The sequence below is a fragment of the Cyprinus carpio genome, chromosome A24, assembly GCF_018340385.1.
Source record: "Cyprinus carpio isolate SPL01 chromosome A24, ASM1834038v1, whole genome shotgun sequence".
Classification (NCBI taxonomy): Eukaryota; Metazoa; Chordata; class Actinopteri; order Cypriniformes; family Cyprinidae; genus Cyprinus; species Cyprinus carpio.
This window is the reverse complement of record NC_056595.1, coordinates 8,988,203-8,997,205: the sequence shown is the minus strand read 5'-3', so window position 1 is coordinate 8,997,205 and position 9,003 is coordinate 8,988,203. Positions and strand designations below refer to the sequence as shown.

At 36.1% G+C, this 9,003-nt stretch overlaps 1 long non-coding RNA gene across 1 annotated transcript; it reads left to right on the top strand.

Moving 5' to 3' along the window:
* Window positions 1–5,874: 5,874 nt before the first annotated feature.
* On the top strand, window positions 5,875–8,576 carry LOC109097027. Its single transcript, XR_002019045.2, has 5 exons — window positions 5,875–5,979; window positions 6,418–6,672; window positions 6,755–6,913; window positions 7,023–7,113; window positions 8,239–8,576. It is a non-coding gene; the product is annotated as an uncharacterized LOC109097027 (long non-coding RNA).
* The last annotated feature ends 427 nt before the right edge of the window (window positions 8,577–9,003 follow it).

Below are 9,003 nucleotides of genomic sequence, written 5' to 3'. Positions count from 1 at the left end.
ATCGACTATGCATTCCGTTAGTTTTTCAAATTGGTATGTTTCGCCGGGCCGCGAAGAAATATAGAGCTGAGTATCATCAGCATAACATCAGTTATCTGAGTATCATCAGAGATTTTGAAATCTCTTGCTCATGGCGAGGCGAAGAAGTTTTGGTGAGATATAAGAAAGAGGAAGTGTCTAATAACATCCACATATATTGAATGATTTTGATCAAACTTCAGGGGTTTGTTCATTGTATGATGCCAATCGCATAGATGTGGGAAGGAAGGAATGTGTCATTTTCAAAATGCTTTGAATTCAGCATCTTGTTTTCACTCGATTTACTTCAAACTTCATGCAAATAATGTCAAAACACGGCAGATGTAAAACTGTTTAGGGAATATTGATATCGTAAATGCTGTTGCCATGGCAACGTGTCAAACTTTAACATTTGCTTTCTCTGTTTTTGAGGCAGATAACATGCTTAGAATTTAAATACCTGCTGTTCCGTTAGTGCCACCTGCTGTCAGAGAGTGACATTTGTTTCTCATTCACAAAGCTAAAATCAGACCATTCTGTTTTTGCTTCAAATTTTGAAATTAAACATGTATTTAGCATCTTTTTTTAGTAATTCAAATGCAGTGGTTGCCTTTGATTTTAAATAGAGCACAGGCAAAGCCTTTGTTTATATGAAGATATTTCTTTTAGTTGTATAATTTTTTTATTTGATTTGGGATTTGTTTTCAAATTTCAAATTACTTTAACATTTATTAACAATTAACATTTATTAACATCAACAATTATTTAACATTTCAATTTCACAAAGAAATATGCAGAATTTTGAGAAATAATAAAACGACACCTTTGCATTTATAATTTTTCTTAACTATCATTTTGTAAATATATTGTGGTGGGGTGAAGAAGGACACGACGCGAGGATGCAGGTAAGTTCCCCGAAGGGTGGATTTTATTAATGGAAAGGCGGTGAAAGGGGGTTGGCGTGAGGCGGTTTGGTGCTCGGTGCTCGGCTTCCTCTTCAATTGGTGCGCTGTGCGGTGTGGGTCCATGCTCTCCCGTGTGCCGTGGGGCTGGCTGTCACACACTGTGAAATCTGTATCATGAATTGTATTGCATCGTAAATTGAGTGAATCGCTATATCCCTATATAATGTAGCATATGGACTAGATCATGATAACACATTCATTCTAATATTCAGGAAGATTTTTAATCTACTGACTGATCTCATGTAAATCACAGTTTGAGCATCACCAAGAACACCTCTACATTCCTATCATGTATCAGAATTAGGCTATCTATTTGCTCGCGCACAAGCAGCTCTGTTTCATCTCGGAGACGCGTTCTGTCTTTGCACTTGCCAAATTCCGCCGTGTAGGCTAAATAGCAAATCCGTCATGGCACGAGCACAACTGGCTCTTAAAGGGAATGGAAGATGAGACTCTGACTGGTTTATTGCACTTTCCGCCCAAAAAACACCCATTACTCATTAAGAGAATAGGGACAATCCGTTTAGACCATGCGCCCGAGCGCGCCAACCGTTTTTGCGTTGTTAAAATAGCAAAAGTGGATTTGGACACGCCCTGAGTGCACCTCCGCCGTGCGCTTTACACTTTGCATTTTGATCGTTAAAATAGGGTCCTATATATATGATAATTTAATTTATAATTTAAAGAATAAAATACTACAAGTGGGTGTGCTCCTCAAGATGAATGGTACTGCAAATCATTAGTCTCTGCTTAAAATCCCATAGACTTTTGGAATGTTCACATGAGCCAAGACTATCAAAAACTCCAACTGTTAAAATTCAATTTAAAACTCCCAGAATGCCTTGTGACTCAGTCAAGCTTCCCTTCTATGTACTATTTCTAATGTCTATCTATCTATCTATCTATCTATCTATCTATCTATCTATCTCTATCTATCTATCTATCTAACATGAAACATGCTAATAATGTTAGAAACATGCTAGCAAAATGTTATCAACTTGCTAATTATGCTAACAACATGCTAGTAACATGCAAATCATAACAGAATCATGCTAGTAACTTGCTAATCATGCTAACAACATGCTAGTATCACAATGATAATGCTAGAAACATGCTGGTAACATGCTAGTAACTTACTAATCATGATAACGACACGCAAATCATAATAGAATCATGCTAGTAACTTGCTAATCATAATAGAATCATGTTATTAACTTGTTAATCATGCTAGAAACATGCTAGCAACATGCTAGTAATTTGCTAATCATGTTAACAACATGCTTATAACACGTTAGTAACATGTTAATCATAATAACAACATGCTAATAACATGCTAATCGTACTAGAAACAGGCTAATAACTTGTTACTCGTGGTAAAAACATGCTATAAATGCACTATATAAATGTAAGTATTTATTTATATATCAGATAGTTTACAAAATCAAATGATTGGGACACTTTTTGTCATTGAAATGGCTTGGAAAAGTGACCCAATCATCCTCAATTCACTCTACTCATTGAAATCATGATTGCATTACAGTATGTTGTTTTAAACCCCAAATGTTTTACTTATAAGTTCATTATAATTCTTTATTTGTAATGTTAATTGAAAAAAAGGGAAAAAAAAAAAAGAAATTAAAAGTAGTTTCAATGTAGCTAGCTACGTTTTGAAAGTAACTTGTAGTGTAGCTAGCAACTTTTTCAGAAGGGTAGCTTGACAATAGCTTAACCCTCTGGAGTCTAAGGGTATTTTTGAGGCCTGGAGAAGTTTTGTCGTTACCTGACATTTGCGCTTTTTTTAGTTTCTTATAAATATCTAAATGGCTAAAGTCTAATATCACTGTAATCAGCACAAACTGGGCTATAATAATATGTAAGCAGCATGTATGTACATGATTGTGTTTTTGAGAATAAAAAAGTTATGCGTGGTTAGTGAAAAACTAAAAATGTTAAATCACTTGAATAAGGCAATAAAACACATACAGAACATTGGTTCCCGGGACTTTTGAGAATTGGAGCTTGTAGCCTAGAATTTTTCTTTCTAAATGATGTGAAAATCATCTTGTTTACTCACTCACAGAAAACAATATATTGATTTAAATTTTCTAAGACACTTTTTGTTGGTAAAAGTCATATGTGAGTAGGCGTCAACTATCATGAATATCATTGTGATTCACACCTGAGAAGACAAAGGCCTGCATAATAAGCTGCATAATGAGCCATTCAGTCAGCTGTGTGACTGAGAGGGATGTGTTACAAGAAAGAATGTAAGGACAAAATAAATGTATATAATTTTATGTTTGAAGTTTATTTAGAATATATTTAATTATCCCACAACATAATTTAATATTCACTTGTGAGTGCAGTTAAACAGTTTATTAGGAACAATCAAAGCTGACTTTCAAACTGAATTTTTTGCATCATTACTCCAGTCACACAATCCTTCAGAACTATTTTCCCCCCAGACTTGTTGCTTTCTGCGTTTCCACCGCGGTCTGAAGTACCGTGAAAATTAGGCAAATAGTCTGGTGATGTAGGTCTGCGCGCATTTCTCAATACAATGTATGCAAATGTCGGACTTGCATCATCGGTAGTTCGGACTTTGCGAGTTCGACTCAGGAGTGTGATGTCCACGACGACGCAAATCCGGTAATTCTGCAAACAGCAGTGTACTTGATAACATCAGTCAAGCTGGCCTTGGCTACTGCAATTTTCCTCACTGTATATTTACAATAAAACGAAATATGATATGAAATACCACTGCCTACTTTCGTTTTCATTTAAACATAATAATACACTCAGAAATGTACTTAGTTCAGGGAAATGTGTGTATATATATATATATACAGCCATTACAATGAAACGAAATATAATATAAATTGCCTCTTTTCATTTTCATTTTAACATATAGATAAATTGAATACAGACCAAAGATTACCTGTTAGATTTACCCAAAACGAACTATAGTTTATGTTTAACTAGGGCTGTATTACTCGAGTCCTGACTTGGACTCGAGTCCGGACTCGAGACATTTTTCTATCGTCTCGGACTTGTCTCGGACTCGTTGGTGTTTGCACTCGGACTTGTCTCGGACTTGGTCATTGGACTCGCCAAATGTTCTCGTTGGTCTCGACCGAGTCCAGCAAAAACAAACAAACAAACAAAAAAAATCTCCTTCAAAACAAACCCACATTTGCATGTCGCGACTGAAAACGTGTGGAAAACGCTAGGCGCGCCGCTTTCTCCTTTTTTTCAAAGCACTCTGTAGCCTGCGCTCTATGCTTGTGCTCCAGTGGCGTCTGCTGTTGCTAGGCAACCATGACCTGCTCTCCATGAAGACGCAGAAGTTTCAGCAAAAAATAAATGGATTTCCAGCACTAAAAATCCCTTGCAGTAGCTCTGCTAATAATTTCATTTTGTTACGAGAAATGATGTGCATGACCAGCGGCGCACTTGCTGCGTTTTGAAAAGTTTAGATGTTTCTAATTTAATTTTCTACCTGTTAGATTGTGTTTTATTTACGTCTACACCTAGATAGGGGCAGCTGTGGCCTAATGGTTAGAGAGTTGGACTTGTAACCAGAAGGTCGCAGGTTCGAGTCTCAGTGCTGGCAGGAGTTGTAGGTGGTGGGGAGTGAATGAACAGTGCTCTCTTCCACCCACAATACCCATGGCTGAAGTGCCGTTGAGCAAGGCACTGAACCCCCAGTTGCTCCCTGGGCGCTGGATATAGCTGCCCACTGCTCCGGGTGTGTGTTCACTTCTCACTGCTGTGTGTGTGCACTTGGATGGGTTAAAAGCAGAGCACCAATTTCGAGTATGGGTTACCATACTTGACAAATGTCACGACTTTCAGATAGCCTTGAAATTACCATTTACAATAATGAAATACTAATTAATGTTGTACAGTATAGGGGTTGCAAGACTACTGATTTCTACTAGTCGATTTTTTATTTAAAAAAATACTTGAGTTACTCGACTACTCGTGGTTCATGTTATTGTAAATTGTTTTTTTATCAATAAACGCTTATTAATTTATAGCCTTGTGCAACAATTACATATGTAAATTTGCAAAACTTTAATTACATATTTAAACTTTCATGTAACAGCCAGTATTTGTAGCAATCACAACATTTTTCGTATCTGCATTCGGATACAACGTCATACAGTACTTGACCAGACCGTTTTTTTATCTTTTTTTTTCATAGTTATCATTGAACAAGTATGTCGTGTTAAACTAAAATAACTATTAATTTCTAAAATAATATTTATCATGCAAGCAGAGAGATGTCATGACAAACATTAAGTCATCATTTGAACAAAACTGAATCCATCCAATGCGCACATTTTCATTACGCAGAACTCTTTAAGCAAGTCTTAATGTTTAGTGAACTTCACTAAACAATGTGCGTGTGCCGCGCAAACCAGCAAAAGATAAAGATGCAAACATGTAGGACAAGTAGAAAATGTATCCGTATCTACGCAGATTATACTCTTGAGAGAGAACTGGTTTGGTTTTTGAGAAACTGAGAAGCGCAACGTGGCTGTTTGATTGGTGAGCGCGCTGTTTGATTGGTGAGCGCGCTGTGCTTGTTTCATTCATTCGTATCATATCGTAGCCTAAGGTTTAAATCATTGCCTTTTAAATATATACAAATAATATAACGTGTACACTGTAAAATGTAATTGCTGAGCTTACTAAAATGATTAAGTAAACTTAACTTATTTTATTAAGTTTGTTGACATTACTTAGTTTAACTAAGTAATTCCAACTTTTTCCCCACACAAAGTGCTTAAACTCAACTTGTTCATTTAGCTAAACTTAAAAGTTTAAGTATTGTGAATGCACCAGATATACAGTAGGTGGCGGTAATACTCCAAAGGAGTGAGAGGCCATTAATTGGACGAAGAGGAAGAAGAAGACTGCACATGCGTATTTACTTGCTTCAGATAGCAGGTTCGTTAATTTGCACATGGCTGGATAAGAGCATGATGAGGTGAGTGTAATTTTTTTTTTTTACAGTTTAACTGCCACATTTTCATTCCAAAATAACAATATACCAATCAAAGTTTATAAACAGTATTATTTTGTTAATATGTTGATATAAAATCGATGGATGACGTTGGTAATAATTGGTAATAGTCTAGCTTCAGATTAGTGATGGATGAGTGAAGCTCTTTACACGTGTAACTTTACTCATACCCGCAATTGAACATTTGAGCATAGTATACAGGATTTTTGCCTTCTGTTCTAAAATACAATAATATGTGAGGTTATTTATTCTGCAAGCACGTGTGTCTAAGCGACATTGTTTTTTTCTTAAGACTAAAAACTCATTCTGATTTTAAACACCTCACGTGCCTTCAGACCATATACTGGACAAATTAGTAATTCGTGAGCCAATTTAGATCGTCTTTCTCTGTTGTGTTTTCAGTTATCGGCAAAGAATCGATTCAAACTAATCGAGATCAATTTTCTACCCAATATGCCTTCTGGTGAAAATGAAAGCAGCATGGAATCAAAACGATTAGAAATTGTGGAGGAAATGAAGAAACAACATCCAAGTTCTATACTGCTAGCACAGTACATGGACATAACTTTTTCGCTAAGAAGAAAAGAGTAGGTTGAAAAGGAGCCTTCAGTAAAAGAGACTTTACAAAGATGGCCAGCACTCTAAAGGGAAAGTCAGGTAATTAAGACATTTTATCTAGGGCATGTAAAAATGTTTTAAGACTTAATGTGTTGTTTCTTTTGTTCTCCTCTTTTCGCAGATTATTGCTGAGTTCAACCAGATCACAAGCAAAAACCTCAAGCAAGAATTCTTCTCAGCCCTTGATAAACATACTTCTCGTTTTCTGGAAGTTTTCGAATCAAAGAAAGGCACAGCAGGAAAAAAGCTCTCAGAGTATCTAATGCAAATGAAGTCTGCAGTAAGTGTTTTTTTTTTGTTTGTTTTTAACAATATTGTAAGTCCATTTGTCAACTTTAAAGTGATCTGTTTTCACTGTTGATCTTGATGTTTTATGTATTATTTGTTAGAACATCACTGATGTCACTGCTCGACGGACAGCAGTTCTCTGTGGTCTTGCTGTCCTTCTTGGGGAAGACACTACAGACTTCAAAACATGCTGTAAGTATTCTTCTAATTTAATATCTGTAAAAAGTGCTACAAGAAAGATGTCCCAATTTTTGTCAGCATTACGTCTATTCTAGAGATCTTATATAAAGTACATAGAAGATAAATAAAATGCAAGTAAAATATATACTTTGTTTTCCGTAACATTTGATCAAATAAATCTTAAAATGTGGATGGAACTGTTTTCAAACTATAAAAATCTCATATAGAATAGTGTTTTGAATTTTTTCCAATCCAATTTCAATCCAACTACTCAGCGCAAAGAGGTCTCTGTATATAGCCATTCCTTACCTATGTCCTGTGTAGGGCTGGGCGATATATATCGCATGTGATTGTCACGCGCATTTCGTCAGTAAAGCCGGTTCCCTGGTTAGTGGTAAATCGCCATCACCTGCTTTCAAATGGAGCGGCATTTAATAGACAGAGCCGTAGTTCACTGACAAGCTACGCAATATCACGTTCATTATCGAAGGCGATTCATAAGCGATAATGAACGCGATATTGCGTAGGCTGTCAGTGATCTACAGCTCTGTCTATTAAATGGCGCTCCATTTGAAAGCAGGTGATGGTGATTTAGCGGGAACCAGATTTACTGACTAGATGCGCGTGATCATATCGTTCGATATATCGCCCAGCCCTAGTCCCGTGACAGTTTTAGCAGCATCCGTTCTCCACCCTATCACCTCACTCTCTGCTGGTATAGACGGTTTCAGCAGTAACAACAAAAACAAACGCCTTTCGATGACCAATAATTAGTGTTAAATAATAAGTTAAACATTACAAGGATAGGGAAAGGATCTCATTTTGTTACAGACCTGTATAAATGAATTTGTTCTGATGAACACAGATATTTTGAGGAATGTTTGAAACCAAACTGATCATGGGATGGATGTAACTGTTTTACTAAAAAGACTGCTATTAAATAGTTCACTGATGCCTTTGCTGAAAAGGTCCAAATTATCACTGACAATTCCCACTGAAGCCCTGTTACAAATTTAAATGTTACTTCAAGAACTAGTAACAGCACCTTAAGCAGTTTAAATTTTTAAAACGAACATGCACTTGTTTGCCTTTGCAATATAAGAATGTATTTTAATATTGCTTGTCTTTGTTTCTTAGGACATTGATATTGATGCACCTCAAGTATCGATAGGAATTCTCACTGTGGTGCCAGAGGACAGCCTGATGTCTCCACAAGGTTTGCCATTGGAGGTCACTGATACAGCAATAATTTTGGAGGGTGTTATAACAATGGATGGACTTGTGAATGTTCCACATTCCATTTGATTTGTTTTTGGGCTGATCTATGCTTTAAATATGGAGTACCCTTCACAGCTTAAGAATTTGTTCATTATGTTTTTAATAGCAGAAACAAGCCTATCTTAGTTCTATTGTTGCATTTTGGGTGTTGTATCCAGATTGATGGGTGACTGATTAAAAATCTCAATACAACTTAACCTTGATGTTTTAATCCGTTTTTGTTTTATGCTTCTTGATGGCAGAAAAAGACCATGTTATTGTAGGTCTGTTGTTGCACTTTGGGTGTTTTATCCAGGTTGATGGGTGACTAAAACAAATCTGTTTTATTTAAAATGTTTAGTGTTTGCAGAAACAAGGACTTGTTACTGTACGTCTGTTGCATTTTTTTTTTTTTTTTTTTTTTTTTTTTAGTCATCCAGTAACTTGTGTACAAATCCTAGAAAAACAAAACTGTAATTGCTGCATAACTTGGATGTTTTGGTCAAAATGTGTTCTTTGTGTTTCTGATGGCAGAAACAAGACCGTGTTGCAGTATGTCTGTTAATTAATTTTTTTGATAGTTTTAATCAGACACCTACCAACCTGGATGCAAAACCAAAACTTTTAGTCAAGATGTTTATGTTA